General features: G+C 40.6%; 1 long non-coding RNA gene across 1 annotated transcript; it reads right to left on the reverse strand.

Annotated features, from left to right (window-relative positions):
* Positions 1-1162: 1162 nt before the first annotated feature.
* Positions 1163-17017, reverse strand: LOC123593814. Its single transcript, XR_006710551.1, has 3 exons — positions 17005-17017; positions 11744-11748; positions 1163-2988 (listed from the first exon to the last, which is right to left on the reverse strand). It is a non-coding gene; the product is annotated as an uncharacterized LOC123593814 (long non-coding RNA).
* Positions 17018-19339: the final 2322 nt, after the last annotated feature.

Consider the following 19339-nt stretch of genomic DNA (forward strand, 5'->3'; position numbering starts at 1 on the left):
TGGGGCTCAGGGATTCTCATTAAAAAAGTATGAAGAATAAGCAAGTTGAAACATTTTAGCTTTTAATGGCATTAGTATGCTTAGGCCAGCATGACTGTATCGACAGAGGAAAGCCGGACTTGTACAAGTGTTAGTATCATATCTCCATAAAATATTGTGCGAAGTTGTCATAGCGTAACGGAAATCAAAAACCACAAAAGGAGAAGATGATTGCTGCAAATAATGCATCTCCTCATTGAAATGAGCAGAGATTAGAAGACACACACTTTCCTGTGGACTGTCAGCTAGATCTAAAGAGACAGGCACACTTATTTATAGACTTAAAAGTCCCAACTAGGACAGCATCGAGAAGACACAAGCCCGATTGCCGCTCCTTGAGGCTGTATGCAGAAATAGAAAAGGATCTGTAATCATGGTCATGGGACCCAGTCAGTATCAGGACCACCCAAGAAAACAAGAGTACTTCAGGAGGCTGTTACTTCAGGAGTACTCCAGAGATGTCTGGACACTTGGCCTCTTTCTTCCCCGGTTAGAGTGAGCACTTAGCGATAGCAGGTTTCGTTCTGAAGAACTAAAAGAGCAGGATGTCGGTCAACACTGCCTGAACGGAAGTGCAAGGCTCCCAGTGTAACTTCTTCCAGAAGGGTGGTGTAAACCCGGGGATTATAGGGCTTGTGGCCCAGAAGGGACCGGGCTCCTTTCTTGACTCTGTCCACAGGTGTCAAGGGCGGCTTTGTATTTCAGTAGGAAAACCAAAGAGAGGGTGGCCCCTGTCATTTCTCTGGGTAGACACCTCTTCTCCAAAGTTCTGAATCATGGAGGCACTTGGGTGTGTTCGGAGCTCCTCCCCGATGCTGCTGGAGCTAGAAACGGCATTGCCTCTTTCTTTTGTAATGGTTTCAATTACACCAAATGCAATCTGTAATTCAAGTGTCGACCCACTGAACTGTCAGTTCCATACGAGACGACACAGGAAGTGCAAGATGGAGAGCTGATGAGGAGAACTAGGGACGCCTGGGTGGCTCAGTCGGTTAAGCCTCCAACTCTCGGTTTAGGCTTCGGTCATGATCTCATGGTTTGTGAGTTCGAGCTCCACATCGGGTTCTGCACGGACAGTGCAGAGACTGCTTGGGATTCTCTCTCTCCCTCTCTCTATGCCCCTCCCCAACTAGGGCTCACTCTCTCTCTCTCTCTCAAAATAAATGAATAAACATTTTAAAAAGGGGGGAGGGGCGTTCCCTTTAACATCACCCACTGCACACAGTGGCAGAGTGTGGCTACAAAACGGGACCTGTTAAGAGAAGAATCCGTCTGATACAGCAGAGAATCCCTCTCCCTGACTCCCAGGGAGCACACAACCACCATGTGCAGCAATGACAGACACTGCTCCGAATAAGGACTATTTCCATCCTGAGTGACACAGGTCAGGAGAGAGGCCAGGAACCCATCACCTCTGTACCTCGGTCTCCATGGGAAAATCGGTTCTGGGTTCCAGACCGCTTCTTTACAAACCAGCTCACACAGCGGATGACTTCTAGGAGGGAGACTGCCTGCGTTTGGACCCGCGGGTAAGAGCACAGCAGGAAGTGCTCGGGGAGCATTTGTGAAGAGGAAGCAGCAAGCCCGCTGGGGCGGGCGAGGTAAGGGGGGCAGGCGGTGAGTGTTCAAAGGGGCATGTGGCATACCTACACACTGGAAGGAAAGAGAACGAGGACATCTCTGCAAAGGAACTGCCCTGTGAGGTTTTGGTTCTTCCAGTTTTTCCTCATTCCTCTTGTCTTTTGAAATTCATTTATCAAAGCTCAGTTCCACAGGAGTATGCGCACAGAAAACCGGAAAGGATCTGTAGATTGTCCCAATGTGGATATGCCGGTTTTGATATTGTACGACAGACAGTCGTGTAAGCTGTTACCATTAGGGGAAGCTCGGCGAAGGGCGCACGAGGCCTCTCTGTGCTATTCTTGCTACTTCCCGTGAATCCATAATTATGTCAAAAGAAAGAGAGACGTTCACCTCCAGAGGTTTCTGCAGCACAGCCTTGCCCAACAACCTGACTCACACACCTGCCGACTGCCTTGGCTTGCTGTCCCTTCACATAATTTCCTAACTGCATCTTGCCTGTTTTCTAACTTTGTGCCACACCGCTTAGCATCCGCGTCTGTTTACGCTTGTATTACTTACGTTACCGTGTGCTTACACGCAATGAGACAAACACACACAGGTGGATGCAACACTATTCCGTTCGCTGTTTCTTACGTGCGTCTATCGTGAATCCCCAGCAAAACTGTAAGCTCTCTCACCTCCTTCCTTGGCACACCGTGGCACTGCCCACTGTTAACTGCAGGGCAGGTACTCGATAGATATTACGTAAGAGCGACTGAAAAGGCAAAAAGTGTTAAAGAAAATAAAGAGAGAGTTAAAATACCTGACCAACTTTTTTTTTTTTTTTTTTTGAAGAATACGATTTGATGCCCAGAAAACATTTACCAGACCAAGATTAGAGTTTAGAGGCACATCTGTCTCCTTTAATCCTAGTTATCGCCATGACCAGGCGGTTATCAACCGAGAAGCACAAAGGTTAATCACACGTGTGTTGTTTGGACCCTTGCCATAGAATACCCCTGAATTCATTGAGGGAAATGCTGAAGGAGCACTTTGCTAACTCCAGAATCCACCCTTCCCTTGGGGTTATCTTGTCTGAATCAAATGGTGAGCAGGTTTGTTTGTTTAAGCCGAAACCTTGAGTTTAAAAAAAGAAGAAAGAAAGAAAGAAAGAAAGAAAGAAAGAAAGAAAGAAAGAAAGAAAGAAAGAAAGAAAGAAAGAAAGAAAGAAAGAAGGAAAAGGACAAGTAAATTTAAAGTTTTATGAAAAATGTGTGCCTTACAAAATCAATATGAGCAGTATCTCCAAATTGGGGAAACTAGGAACACATCTACTGACTTTATTTAATAGAGTATATTCTGAGAAAAGGTACCTGCTTATTTAAACTATTTACAGGTTAAAATATATTGGTTGCAGCCTAGAAAGAGGGACTGACGTTATCACTTTTATCTAATTTGGCCCTATGGGATAGGGAACAGTCTATAATAATACAGTCAGTGAAATAAACAAAGAACAGAACATGTGCATGGCATTCTTCTTTTTTTTTTTTTTTTTTTTTTAGAGAGAGTGAGTGTGAGTGAGAGAAAGGCACAGAGAGAGAGAGAGAGAGAGAGAGAGAATTTCAAGCGGGCTCCATGCTCAGCACAGAGCCTGACGTGGGGCTTGATTCCACGATCCTGGGATCACAATCTGTGCCAAAATCAAGAGTCGATGCTCAACTGACTGAGCCCCCCAGGCGCCCCACATTTCTTTATAATTTAACAACCAAGAATGCTCTCCTAGCTGCTATAGTCTTGCTCATTTTTTTTTTGTTTTGTTTTTTATGTTACCTTTCATATACATGTTCTTCCTCCATTCCTTTCTTTCCTTACACTTTTTCTATTGAACAACACAGGCCGTTTGGCCTACAGAGATTTCCCCTGGTCTGGATGGTGCTGACTGCACACTCTCGGAATAGTTCAACATGCTCCTCCTATCGCTTTCCCTGCAAACTGAGAGTTGAATCCAGAGGCCTGAGCAGACTCACGCTCAGTCCCTTTGGCAAGATGCAGGCGGTGGTGTGTTCTTTCCACATACGTCTGATTTTTGTTCTTCATTGTCAGCAGCGCTTCATGCCTGGTGCCTAAATTCGTTAATTTGTTGGGGGTTGTAACATGGTTCATATTCCAACCCTATCATTTCATTTCATTAGCTGGACTGTCCTCACTGTCTCTGTGCACACAGGGAAGTCAGACTGTAAGCAGCCCCATGGAGAGGCCTACATGGTGAAGAACGTGAGCATCCTGCCAAGAGCCACGTGAGGTAATTTCTGATGTGGATCTTCTCTGCCCAGATGCAAGCAAACATATCTGCAGTGCACAGCCCAACTGCAATCTCATTCGTGACTCTGAACAACTAGATAAGCCACTCTTGGACTCCTGACTCTCAGAAACTGTGATGTGACGGGTCTGGCTTCAAGCAAAACTTCGGGACAACTTGTTACACAGCACCAGATAACTCATTTGCAATCCACTGCAATTCTTATCATTATTGAAACTCAATTTGTCCCATCTCTGGTCAGTGAGGGCCTCTTCAAATTATCTCTTGAGTTATTTGAGACCATTCTAATAGTCTTTGATAGCTCCAAAATTAGAATCACCTATTTCTCTAAGAAGTCCTGGTTTATTTCACTGGGAACAGTCTTGAGGAAGACCACGGTCTGGGGTGCCACAGGAGCTTTTTGGTCATTATTTCTAGAACTTTTCAGTAGAGAAATAAAATATCTTATGAGTTCATATTGAAATTATAATTCAAATTCAGGTGAAACATGTTTTATTTAATTTCTTTATATTAAATCTGTATTCTTTTGAACTACACGAAGAATCCTGGTTCTCAAGGACAGAGGCAATAAAATTAAATATCCATTAATTTTTCATTGCTTTATCCCACATAAACACAGCAGTCTTAGGAAAACAATTCTTTTTTTTAATGTTTATTTACTTTTGAGATTGAGAGAGAGAGAGAGAGAGAGAGCATGAGTGGGAGAGGGGCAGAGAGAGAAGGAAACACAGAATCCAAAGCAGGCTCCTGGCTCTGAGCTGTCAGCACAAAGCCCAATGCACGGCTCAAACTCACAGACCATGAGATCATGACCTGAGCCACTTAACTGACTGAGCCACCCAGGCACCCCATCAGGAAAACAATTCTAATACTACAACCAATCATTATTATTTCTGAAAAAAAAATTTTTTGCACATGCTACTGTAATTCTTCCCCTTTTAAATAGTTGTACTATGTCTACATTCTCAGATCACGTAGCCATTACATACTATACTCTCTCTTTTTAATGCTCATTTATTGTTAGATCTACAGATAACCACACAGTACATTTAATGCCACCACCAGTACTCATGGTGATGTCTCACATCATTATGGTTAAGTTGCTCTTTAGTAGTACTCAGGTAAAGCTCATAAAGACAATATTCTCTAAGTCTTTGCATGTTGCTTCATACTTGAAGGCCAGTTTTGTTGGATAGAAAAGCCTCAGCTCACAGGTGCTTTCACCAAGTATCTGAAAAAATGTTACTGCATTTTTTTCTGGCACAGGTTATTGCTGTCAAAATGTCTGAAGATAGTATGATTTTCTTTCTCTTGTACATCACATGGGTTTTTTTTTCTAGATGACCAAAGGGTTTTTGGGTTTTTGTTTTTGTTTTCCTTTTAAGTTCAGCAATTTTACCATAATAATACTGGGACATAGTTATTCTAGATCAGTGTTCTCAGATACTCAATGTGCCCTTTCGGTACATACTTCAATTTTTTTTTTTTTTTTAGTTTCAGGAAATGTTTTAAAAATTATACTTTTTAATATTTGTTCTGTTCTCTGTTCAGGAACTCCTATGAACCATGTGGCAAGTCATCTCTGTCTATCCTCAATGTTTGCTTTTTTTAGCCCTCAAATTCTGTTTTCTCCCTTTTCCTTTTTCTATTTTTTCTCCTATTCTTCTATTTTTATTAAAACATTATTTGCTGTTTATATACTCTCTTATATCTTCTAGTTTAGTCATTACAAGTTTTTATTATTTTATTCTAATTCTTTTTTGAGTCCTGCCACCTCGTTTCTGAATTTTTCTATTTCTGATTTATATTGCTCTTTCATGCTTGTGTTATTTCCTTATTGTCTATTAGTCTGTTTTGAAATAGTTACAGTGTTTATGTTTTTAAAAATAGTTTATTTATTTATTTTGAGAGAGACAAAGTACTTGTGGGGAAGGGGCAGAGAAAGAGAGAGAATCCCAAGCAGGCTCCATGCTGTCAGCACAAAGCCCATGCAAGGCTCGAACTTATGAAACCCTGAGATCATGACCTGAGCCAAAATCAAGACACTTAACTGACTGAGCCACCCACTTCTTATCTATTTTTTTACTCATACTTTCTGATATGCTTTCATTGTCTAGGGATGTTATTCTGACCCTTATTCTCTTTATTTCTTATTGCAATTTTGTGTGACACTTGAACTCAATACTTTGCTGTTGCTCATTTTATGTAAGTTAATTTTCCTGAGATTTTAGAAGGAGGAGAAGTTGGGATAGTTTTTAAGTTTCCACAGAGCTCGCTCTCTTATGTGTCATGCGCAGAAATACAGTGAGTCCTTTCTGAGATTTCCTGGCTCTCCTCCCATCTTTTTTTTGTTTTCTTTTGTTTTTCAAACCCTTGTGTCGAGGGCTGACTTTCAATAGATCGCAGCGAGGCTCTCCTCCCATCTTCCACTTTTATCTGGATCTTCCTCTTTTATCTTTTATCTTTCCTCTTCCTCTGGTTTCTCTGTTTGCTCAATTTTGATTTCACTCCCAATAGTTTTCCCCCCATTTGGACCCATCTGGAAAGAAACTGTAGAGGGTCCATTTCAAGAGTTCACAGGGGTGGACTATGCCAGACCTTACCACAAGGCCACTCACCATCTCTCACTAGTGTAGGCCAAGTCCCTCTTGGTTTTAGTTGCTGTTCTCAGATTAACCCACCACACTTTTCAGTGAATGTCTGTTGGCTCCTTTGGGTTTCACCGGTTCGTAGTCCATCTGCCACCCCATTGCCTCTGCTATCTCCCACATAGATACATAGATGATGATAATATACACAGTCTGTGGTTGTTGGCGATTCTCTCCACCTGGTTGTATTTGGGGTTTCCTAGTGCTAACTTGTATTCAATTTGGTATTTATTCTGCTTGGTGTTCTCTGAGTTCCTGAATCTGTGGTTTGGTATTTGTCATGAATTTGAGGAAATTCCCGGTCATTACTGCTTCAAATATTTCTGTGTCCTTCCCCCCTTCCCTCTTCTCCTTCTGGTATTGCCATTACATGTATGTCACATGTTTTGTACCTGTCCCAGAGAACTGGATATCTGTTTCTTTTTCATTCTTTTTCTCTCTTTGCACTTCAGAAGTTTCTAGTGACATTTCTTCAAAGAATAGCTGTTAACTCTGTTAGGCTTTGTTCTTATTGTGGCATTGGGAGTGGCAACTTCTAATCCCCTTACATGCTGGAATAGAGACTGAAGTCTACTGAGTTTTGTTGCAAATGCTGTTCAAGCGTTTTTAGTTTTGCCACATATTTTATATGTGGGGATTTGGGAGGATCTAAAAACTAAACAGCCACTACTCTATCTTCTCAAAATCAGAAATAATGTTTAGTAATACTAAAGTAAGAGGTATTCAGCAAAGTGATTCAACTCTACAACATAAGTCAATTTTCTTGGTTGAAAAAAATGACTTAATAAGCACCCAATTGTAAATTAACAACAACAACCATAACAACAAGAATTCCCTTAGAAATAAATGGAAAAATATTTACAAAAACAGGTAATTCATAGGGAAAAAAACCCAAACAGAAGTATCAAGCAAAAATTTGAAACTCCTTCATAAAGTTACACTAACTAAAACAGCAACGAAATATCAATTTTTAATTGTTAGACTAGCAAAAATTAGAAAGCTGGGTAACACTAAGTATTAGTAGGGTTGTAGTTTATAGAAACATAGTGCAATGCTTTATGGGGCAGGGAGGGAACATGTGCATAAAACCATTCTGCAGTGGAACCTGGTACTCCTGAGTCAAATTAAATAGATGTATACCCTGTGATCCAGCAATGGCATTCCTGGAGATTTATCCCAAATAAATTCCCATACTAGGTATAGGAGGGAACAATGCAAGCATGTTCATCATAACTTGTAGTGAGAGGGGTTTGGAGGTGGTGTTAGTTTCCATCACTGGAGGTGTAAATCGGTGAAATGTGCTAAATTTACTTCCTGAAGCATTGTGTAGCAATCAGAAACAATACATCTATACCATTGCAATATGTAGAGATCTTAAACACCTTAATGCTTTGTAAAGAAGGTAAGATACAGGTTGAGATTCATAACATATCGCCTCATATATAAATGTTTTCAATACATGCAAAAAACGAAGAAAATACACGTTTTTCAAAAACAGACACAAGAAGAGGACGCACATTAACCACATTAGAACCACTGCTGTGGTTGTGAAGGGGAATGGCCATGGGCAATGAGAATAGTTAGGAATAAATGCATAAGTAAATAAACAAGTGAATACATAAAAACAAGAGCAGTATCTCACACAGATCAGTGAGCAAGTGCCCTAAACTGAGACGTCAATGAACTCATTTCTCCACATCAAGTATTTTTCGCTCAAAACTTACACTTTTTGAGAACCCCTCTAATTACAAAGTACTAATTATTTTCCTATCCTATTAGCATCTCTTCCAATTATTTTCTCTTCTCTTTACTCTGTGTTCTGACTTCCCTTTTTGGCAACATTTCCAACCTCATAATTTTTATTCATCTCACTCATTCAGGTATTCAAGTGTCAACTCAAATATTAAGTAAATGTATTATTCTGGGTACTAAGAGGATATGAAGGAAACCTCTCATGCTCTGTCTTTCCGGGAACCCACATTCATTTTTTTTTTTTAATTTTTTTAATGTTTATTTTGAGAAAGAGAGAGACAGAGTGTGAAAGCAGAAGGAGCAGAGAGAGAGACACACACACATAGAATCTGAAGCAGGCTCCAGGCTCCGAGCTGTCAGCACAGAGCCCGATGTGGGGCTTGAACCCATGAACCATGAGATCATGACCTGAGCTGAAGTCGGATGTTTAACCCACTGAGCCACCCAGGTGCCCCATCTGGGAACCCACATTCTAATGGATGCAAAGCACTAGCCTATGAAATGGCTTAAACCAGCCCAAGGCAGCACTGGTTTAGTGTCTGAAAAGTGAGAGATGGATGTGAATATGTGATGGAATCCAGAGATGAGACATCATTGAGGCTCAAGGTGGGGGGAAAAATCTGCCTGAAAGGTCATAGTTGTGTTGGATCTTATAGGATGAGTGGTATAGATTAGAGAGAAAGGAGAGGACATCCTGAGTGGGGAGCATATCTTTTTTACAAGGCATGGAGTTAAGACTGAATGAAGCCAAGTCAGCAAGCATCAAACTAGACACTGGGAACAGAGGTAAGAAAGTAAGGGTAATACAAGTGAATCAGCAGGGAACAAGTTGTAGAGGACTTGAAGGACTTTCTTGCCAAGAAATCTTGATCTTATCCCGTGGACATCAGGAAGCTTCTGGAGATATTTGAGTCAGGCATTGGATAGAGTTTTCCTTTTTATTTACTATATCCAGCCTCCTACCAAATCCTGCTGAGGCTCACAGTGCTATTTCTGTCCAGTCCCGGGGAGGCAGACCTTGTGGTAGGTCTCCACGGCAGGTCCACTGAACTCCTACAAACGTGCTTTCTTTGCTGCCCCCACCCCCCTTTCACTTCTCCCACTTCTTCAGCTTCGTAACCTGACCTCATCCTATCAGATATTGGGTCATGTGTGTTCTCCTGGCATCCCATGGTTGCTTCTACCATATTAAATGATTCCTTAGTTCATTCAACAGATGCTTACCGATCCCATCCTGCCTGCCAGGCACTCTGCTAGAAGCTGAGTGATAAGCTAAAACAGAACTAAAACCTGCTCTCATGTAGCCTAGAGGCAGAGAGAAAAGTTATCATATCTCAGTATCCTATTTTTCACTGTAGAATTTATTACACTGTATGCCAACTGCCTCTTAGACTACGAGTTCAGGGTATCTGGCACTTCGTAAATGCTCAATAAACGTTAACCGATTGAATGAATGGGTAGATGCTTGGAGAACCCTGCTCATACGGCAATAAGAATTATCAGTTCTGGATCGATAATGGCAATCTCACCCCTCCTCAGAACTGCTGATCACATACAAATGTAAACTCTAGATCACAGGTCAGCGGACTTCTCCTGCCAAGTGCTAGGTAGTAAATACATTAGGCTCTATAAGCCATATGGTATCTGTCACAACTGCTCAGCTCTGCTATCGGAGCACAAAAGCAGACGTAGACTCTACGTAAACAGTGAGTGTGGCTGCGTCCCAATAAGAAGTTTATAAAGGCAGCTGTAGGCTGGATTTGGCCCATGGGCCCTAGTCTGCCAAACCATGATACAGAAATGTCACCTCTGTTGATTTTTCAAAACTGCCTTCATGCCTGTTCCATATATTAATTTAGTTGTTACATCCAACATCTCAGCTTCCATTCTTTTTTTTTTTTTTTTTACAGTTTACTTATTTTTGAGAGAGAAAAAGAGAGTGCACAAGTGGGGTATGGACAGAGAGAGAGGGGAGAGAGAATCCCAAGCAGGCTCTGCACTGTCAGCACAAAGCCTGATGTGGGGCTCAAACTCACAAACCATGAGATCGCAACCTGAGCCAAAACCAAGAGTCGGATGCTTAACCAACTGAGCCACCCATGTGCCCCCTGAGTTTACCTTTAAACACCCATCAGACATTTGCAATTGTAGTGTTATGAAAGAATGTGCAATTTGGAGCCAAACAGACCTATTTTACTCTATGGTTGGCCTTTTGGTAAGTTTTATCTTTTTGAGCCTCTGTTTCCTCACTATAAATACACTCTTCTAATCCTGACTATGAAGATCAAGTGAGAAATGTATATTGAGAACTGATTGTGATGCCTAACACACGGTAGCCAGTTCACAAATCCCACCCCCCCACCCCCCCCACCCCACCCTCTGTGCTTGGTCACGTTCTTTTTTCCTCCTGTAAATCCCATAATCAGATTAGCTATTGAGGATCTACTACATTCAAGGCACACTTTCAGGTACTTCTAAAACTCCTCTAAATCCTCCCTGATATCTCTCTTGATCACTGTTTCTCAAACTTGGCTATAACACAGTTTACTTGGGAGCCTAAAAGTACTGATGCCTGGGCCCTGACTGTAGATATAACTGTTATAAAGAGTGGCATGGGCATCAGAATCATCCCTGGATAATTTCAATATGGAACCAATCTGAGAGTCATTGCTCTGCACTCAGATTCTGGCTTTAATCAATTCAGAGAGCTCCTCCCTCTATCTTTCCATCTGCCTCCCTTAAACAGTTAATAACTGCACATTTTTGCAGAGCTAGAATTGACTGGTTCTTGCATCTGTTACTTACTTGTATTTGTATATAGTCATTTAGGGAGAGCAGAAAAGAAAAGAATGATATATAATCATCTTCCTTTGTCTTTGACCTTTGCTATTTAACTACCAGACATCCAATCCCCTTTCCTATGGCAACAGCCTTGATTTTTATTTGGGGCTCCACTTCTCCCCCACCCTCAGTCCACCTGGTCTGCTTGAGGCTTTACCCTTAGCCCTGGAAACTCCTGAAGCTCATGAAAGCGGAACATGAACTCTCCTGGCTACGGTTAGTGTTGGTTGACTCTGACTGTCATGACTTAGTTTTCTAGGTAGGACTGCTGAAGCGAAGACATCTTTTCTGCTGGACTGGATCTGAAAGAATGTGTTCGTATAGATTTGGGTGGCTATTTTACAATCTCAAAGATAAAGTCTGAGAACAGAACAAGACAGAGACAGAGATGTCATTTTGAGCAAGAGTGTCTAACTATTTCTAAGTGTTTAGCTAAGTCTAAGCCAGGTGCACTATTAAACTGCCATGGGAAGCCAATAAATTTCCTTTCTCTTCCACTCCTGCCAGTTTAGTCAGGTGGTGTATTATCAGCAACCAAAAGAATCCCGAACAGATTGTCTCCTCCCGTCTCCCTCAGAACAAGATCTAATCGCCTGTTTATCTGCAGAGATTATGTGCCAGGATCAAGCCTGGTCATTCATTCAACAAACATGCACTGGGTGCCTACTGTATACAATGCTTGGCTTACAAGTAAGGGTTACAGTAGCCCTCCATCATTAAGAACTGCACACGTTTCTGGAAAGAATATCCAGCAACAAAACTATCCCCCTACTATCAGTGAGGCCCTGTGCTAAGTATTGAGGACAGAAAAGATCATAAGACAGAGTCCGTATTCCAGGGTTTATAATCAAATTGGAAAGATGGCATGTGCATAAGAAGATAAGCAGCACTCTGGGATGCGAGGTGCACAGACTCCTGAGCGCAGACATCAAACCCAAAGTAAGAAATGTAGGCAGAAAATCTTAAGTGAGCACAGGGACCACAACATTTTCATTTTCCTTTGAACCAAAATTAGCTAGGAAAAGGAAGGAAAGTATTGCAAAAAGTAGGAAAGAAGAGTATCGGAGGCTTTGAATGTTGTTCTAAATCACTTTTTATACTTAAAAATTAAGGTATTTTGTGAATCTTATTTGCTCGTAAATTAACCATGCCAGTTTTAAATGATTTACGGGCACCTGGGTGGCTCAGTCGGTTAAGCAGCCGACTTTGGCTCAGGTCACAGTCTCGCGGTTTGTGACCTGGAGCCCCATGTCAGGCTCCATGATGGGCTCTGTGCTGACAGCTCAGAGCCTGGAGCCTGCTTCCGATTCTGTCTCCCTCTCTCTCTGCCCCTCCCCTGCTCATGCTCTGTCTCTCTCTCTCTCAAAAATAAACATTAAATAATTTAAATATTATAGAAATCTCTTCATTCATTCATTCATTCCACACTATTTATTGCATGCCTATTATGTACCAGAAACAATTATATACACTAGGGTTTTAGGAGTAAATAAAACAATATCCCCACCACTTACCTTCTAATGACTACAGAGTAGAAAGAAAACTTTTGCATTCAGCTCCCCAAAAGTAGCCAGTGTAAACAGTTTGGTGAATATCACTACAGATTTGTAAATGTAGATACTGGTATTTATTTGCACACACAAAAAATGAAAATATCCTGTACTTACTTACTATTTTTTAGAAACTTGCTTTTTTTTTTATTAACTTAGCAATATGAATTGGACTGGTTTCATGTTAATAAATACAGATTTTTTCATTCTTTTTCATGGGTTCTGTCCTATTCCAGTGATTTCACCACTATCCTATTCATGAACATTTGGCTGCTCTCAGGTTTTCACAGTGATAAGCAATGCTATAAACATGTGTGTTATCCCAATAATTTTTGGAACACTCAGAAAAATGTTCATTAGTGTTCTCAGAAACGGAACAGCTTGAATCACAGAGGCAAAGATGTGAATTAAATTATTTTTCAAGTACTAACCCTATCTTCTACTTCCTTTTTAATTCATCACTGATGTATCATGTACATAAGATTTTATACAAGTGACTGGAAAATACCTTCTAAAACCCATTAATGTAAGTGCAGACAGAATAAAAAAAAGCGGGTGGGGAGAAATCATCATTAGCTCTTTCCACAAAATCTTCTATGTGCCCAGGACTGTTCTGGGTCTTGAAGAAATCTATTTTTACTGAACAGTCCCACAAACATTCCATCAACGTAGAAAGACATTTCAGTAACAGTTCAATTAACCAAACAAGCTGTTTAATTAATAAAAATATTTTTTTTCAAGAAGCAACTGAAGCAATTTTGTTTGGCATGCATGCTTAATTGTGTGTTTTAATTTCTTGGTTTTGGCCCGTGATCACTTAAAAACAATCATCAAGCAAATCTGAATGGTTAACTGTAATTGGAAGAGTACGCCTTTTGCATTTTATGGTGTATAAAATCTAGCAAAGAAGAAAATAAACACAAGAGCAACAAAGAGGTTCATTCACTTACCCTCTTCATAACCACAGCCAGGGTAAACTTCACTCAGCCTTCGGCCATTGAATTTTATCCTGAAGTTTCCATCTACCGCACAATCAGATAAACTCCAGCTCGTGGGAGCAACTAATGGAAACAGTGCCGTAAAAGGAACGGCTGCACAAATTTCCATGTGCTTAACCTGGAAGGGAGAAATTGCGGTGTGAATGGAGTAAAAAGTGTTGAGCTGTTTTTAAACCAGAGGGGGTGATTTCACTTTTAGCAGGAACTTGTGACTAAGATTGCCGGTCGGGAAATGATTAACACTCCTGTCGTCATCTGCTTCAGCTCCCCAGCTGCAGGAAATCGACTGAGGCAACCTTATCAATCCTGGGCTTTTGTGGCCTGAATACACTGTCCTCCTGCACGGGCAGTCCGTGCGCTGCCTTCAACGTTAGCGTGAAGTTATATAACATGAAAATGCGTTTAGAACCGCTGCCAACTTTGTGAGTGGTTATTTTCATGAAAGTAGAGAAAGGGTTGATTTTTATTTTTCATTTCGGTGTCCCCCCTCCAAAGATGGATTATTATTTAGATCCTTTTTCTTAAAATTCCGAAGATTTATAGGAAGCATTAGGAGGGTCTCTGGGTTCCCTCTGCCTTGTTTTTTCCCCAACCATGCTTGAGTCTAAAAACTTCAGTGCCCCTTTTGAACTGCCATTTCTCACTTTTCTGGAAACTGGGGGCTTGGAAAAACGAGAAAGAACTAATCAATATGTGTGCATACGTTGGAGGCACTAGAAAGTAATCAAAGGATTACTCTTTTTTAGATGGTTGCTATAAAGACCAACTAGTATGTGATCAGTCCTTCATAAATGCTTCTAGAAGAAGCAGGGGGAAAAAAAATCTCACCCAGATATGAGAAAGAAATGGCAGAGATTTATTTAGATAAACTGTGCCTTATCTTGTGAACAGGAGCCTGATATATCTGCAAACACGTTTCTTTTAGTGGAATTGTGCTCCACCAACCGGGCAAAGTAGATGAGGCATTTCCTGTCAAGGGGCTGAGGAAAGCCCAAACTGGGTCTTAAATACAGTGCTGAAGAGAGAGCTTGAGAGCTAGCTGTCCGTTGTGTTTATTATGCTATAAACTTCATTTTCCTCATAGCCCTTAGATTGCTGACTTAGAAGCAGATTGATGACTCAGAGTTCTTATCACCCTTCCGGAGGTATTTTCTACGAATTGCCAAGCTCTTTTTAGGAACTCAGTTGCATCACCATGCCACCCCATCCCACCCCCGCCACCAAAGAAAGCAAGTGTGAACAGTTTCAATGCTGTAAAACCATTCCAAATAAATTCAAGGAGTTTCTCCCTCTGCATCCATGCATTGCTTTGTCTCTGAAATTTAGCAAGTGCTCTAAGTGAATTTCACATATTCTTTGCATGCCTAAAATGATGAGCATTTTAAAGTCCTTATTATTACACCCTCATTTCCTTTTGTTGAGCTACAACAAATAGCTGAGAAGTTGGAGAAAAATGCCAAGCATACACACACACACACACACACACACACACACAGAGTCACACGCACAAGCTTTAAGTCACCTTCCTTGTTTGTCATTGTTCACAGTGCCTGGCACATAGTAAGCACTGAATACTCATTTGCCGAAAAAGAAAAAAAAAATCCAAATCTTCCAGAACTGAGTTTCTTAACCTAGATTTTAAGGGAATCAAGAGCTCTCTGAACCCTAAATTGTATGTGAAATTTATGATTATGTGCATTTTTCTAGGGAAAAGGCTGGTAGGGTCCATGAGATCCTTAATGTGTCAATGACACACACAGAAAAGGGCAAGAACCACCACCCCAGAGGAGTATTAAAAATACAAAGGCTCAAAAAAAAAAAAAAAAAAAAAAAGGAAAGAAATGTAGTCTCCAGGGGTGGGCTTGTGAAGTAGACTCTATAGAGTTGGAGTGAGATTTTTCAGGAAAGGATTATACTATCTCCATAATATGGCAGAAACCAATATTAACTGTTTTGAGGGACATTCAATATCACTACCTCTTTTTTATTACAAATATTACAAGGTTACTATTATTTTAGAGTAATAAACACAAATGGACAGACGACCATAGTGCAGGCTCAAGTGAGTCAGATCAGTTAATGACAGCCATATATATACATGGTGTTGTAAGGTAATTAGACACAAATGATAAGAAAACGCAAGTGCCTGAAACCAATGTTACTTTTATGTGGTCAGAACAAATTTCTCTCTTTTCATTCTTTAATTTGTAATAGCTGCAATAACCCTAATACCAGCCATAAGCATCATGCATGCTTATGAGGGGATGCTACCTGAGTCCGGCCTGAGATGATTTCATCCTTACCCAGACCCAGGAGTTGGTGCTGGGTTGCAGAGGAGTCCCAAGGAAATGAACTCTGCATATCTGGCATTGGGCAGAGAGAAGGAATCCCATCTAGGATCCAAAGAAATAGGGAAGGCAATGGGAATGCAAGCCGGTGCAGCCACTCTGAAAAACGGTATAGAGGTTCCTCAAAAAACTAAAGATAGAACTACCCTATGACCTAGCAATTGCACGACTAGGCATTTATCCACGGGATATAGGTGTGCTGTTTCAAAGGGGCACATGCACCCCCATGTTTATAGCAGCACTATCAACAATAGCCAAAGTATGGAAAGAGCCCAAATGTCCATTGATGGATGAATGGATAAAGAAGATGTGGTGTATATGTATATATATGTATGTATATATATATATATATATATATATATATATATATATATATGTATATATATATATATATATATATATATATATATATATATTGGAGTATTACTCAGCATTCAAAAAGAATGAAATCTTGCCATTTGCAATTACGTGGATGGAACTGGAGGGTATTATGCTCAGTGAAATTAGTCAGTCACAGAAAGAAAAATATCATATGACTTCACTCATATGAGGACTTTAAGAGACAAAGGAGATGAACATGAGGGAAGGGAAACAAAAAATAATATAAAAACAGGGAGGGGGACAAAACAGAAGAGACTCATAAATATGGAGAACAAACAGAGGGTTACTGGAAGGCATATGGGAGGGGAGGGATGGGCTAAATGGGTAAGGGGCATTAAAGAATCTACTCCTGAAATCATCGTTGCACTACATGCTAACTAATTTGGATGTAAATTTAAAAAAATAAAATAAAAATAAATAAATAAATAACACTGAAAGAAAGAAAGAAAGAAAGAAAGAAAGAAAGAAAGAAAGAAAGAAAGAAAGAAATAGGGAAGGCAAGATACCAGGTTAGGGAATGAAGGCCCAGGGCTGTCAACTGCTCAGGCAGGGAATGTCTTACACCGGAAGAACACACACGGCCCCATATACCGCTGCAACAGCTGGGCAACCCACAGATCTCTGTGGTAACTGGGCATCTGGAGGGCAGGAACCATCCCTTCTCCCACAGCCTCCCTCCCTTTCTAGAAAGACTCCATAGGTTTACCAACCTCCACCCTACCCCAAATTCCTTCCACTGGAAAGAAAGCAAATACAATCCCTCCCAAACAAATGCTTTGGAGGAGAGAGCATGTATGAGCAGCCTAACCACCATCATTTCGCAAGCACCTATTAAACACCATGTGTTTGCTCTGTATTCATTTTCTCCATTTATTTCTCACAACAACACTATAATAGACACTATAATTATTGACATTTAACAGACCAAATCTTCTTAAATGCAAAGTAGTGCAACTTGGAAAGAAGTATCCTGGAGCTCTCTAATTTTCATTACAATATTTTTATCTTTAACTTCTGTTTATTCTCATTTAGTGTCAACCTTTCTTTCTTCATTTCTGAAGAAATACTACACTTGCTGCCTACCTGGTCTCTTATCCTCCAGAGTCCACACTTGATTCAACTGCATACACACACATTCCCTCAAGTGTAAGCATAAGGTGGGCCAGTTTAGACTCATCACCACTGCAAGAAGCTAGATAGACAACAATAAACAGTTTTCTGCTTCTTAGAAAAATGTGGAAGTTGTAAACACTTTAATATTCATGCTTTTTTCATATTTTCAACCACATTTTCTTTTTTAAAGGAAGTTCTTTTTGAGAGGAAGATATATTTTGGCATATTTAGTCTTTGAGAAGCCAGTGAATAAAACACTGTCAAATGTTTACTTCGAGTAAATAAAATCTGTTATGACTATGATTCTGATGGAATGCATCACATGAGTGATACATGAGCAATTTTTACTGCAAAGGCAGCTCTTGGAGCATTCTTTTGACTTGGCATCACTGAGTGACATTTGGGCTGATGAGGCTAAAGTTCTTGGTCACCTGACGGTCATTTACACAGGGCTGATTGTTTCTGGAGCCATTAGTGCTCCATAACAAAGGAGTCACTCTTGATAAAGGAGCAAAGATGAGCTAAAACGAACAAGCAAACAAACAACAAACAACAACAGATCTTTTCCACTAAATGACCAGCAATTAAAACAATAAAATAAGAGCCATAGTAAAAGTGTGTGCTAGTTAGCAAAATGTGACAAAAAATTCTGATCAGGTTTTTCAAAAAGACCATCCAGAAATATAACTTGTCTGAAGTTTGACTTTCACTTGGAGCTTTGCAAATCCTAGAACCATGCATATATCTATATAATATGTTGATGGGTTACAAAAAAAAAAAAAAGCTAGTATGAATCATGCATATTTAACTGTGCAGTTGTCAATAAGGGTGTGCTGTCAGATAACTACCTGTTGTGGTTATCTTGTCTGCCTTTCTGGTGGTTGGGGCATCTCTAAGGGTGAAGATCATGTCTCCTGACCACCCGCCCTCTCTCTAAGCCTCTGGCTTTCATTCCTGTAAAATCATTCTTTGAAATACACCAATAGTTCGATTTGACTTTTGCTAAGATCCATCTTCTTTCATTTCTCCTAACCTCCATGGGCCTGTGGCCAAATAGGAACTCTCTCCCCGCCCTTGGTTTTAGAGATGTTACACTCTCTTCACTCCTCTGAGACTGCCCTTTTTCTGCTTCCTATCCTTTCTAAAAGAGGTGCTGGTTCTAGATATGTGGCCACAGTCTTCTTTCTGTCTTCTCCCCCCAAATCTCAATCACTCCCATTGCTTCAGTGGGCACCTCCAGGCAAACGACTCCAAAACTAGTATGTCAGCTCCAAGTTTTCCCCATCCAGACATTCCAGACAACCTACAGAACATTTGCAGCCACCACCAAGTTCTGTCCACTAAGTTGAAACTTGCTTTGACCTCATCCTCACAATCCCTGTTCTCACTCTCTTTTTCCGGTAATGATCCAATTATTCTCTTACCAAGGTGTGAAACTTCAGTGTCACATTTTACCTAACTCTGTCTCATGGTCCCTTCCCACTCACCAGTATATGTAATCGTTGCCTAAGTTTTATAGGCTTTTTCCTTCATTAAAAAACTCCTGTCTCCCATCCAAATCGGCCAGGAGGAGGTCAAACTTTCACTCTTCACAGATGACATGATACTCTATGGAAAACCCAAAAGAGTCCACCAAAAAACTGCTAGAAATGATCCATGAATTCAGCAAAGTGGCAGGATATAAAATCAATGCACAGAAATCGGTTGCATTCCTATACACCAACAATGAAGCAACAGAAAGAGAAATCAAGGAATCGATCCCATTTACAGTTGCACCAAAAACCAC

This window comes from Leopardus geoffroyi, chromosome D4 (assembly GCF_018350155.1).
Source record: "Leopardus geoffroyi isolate Oge1 chromosome D4, O.geoffroyi_Oge1_pat1.0, whole genome shotgun sequence".
NCBI lineage: Eukaryota > Metazoa > Chordata > Mammalia > Carnivora > Felidae > Leopardus > Leopardus geoffroyi.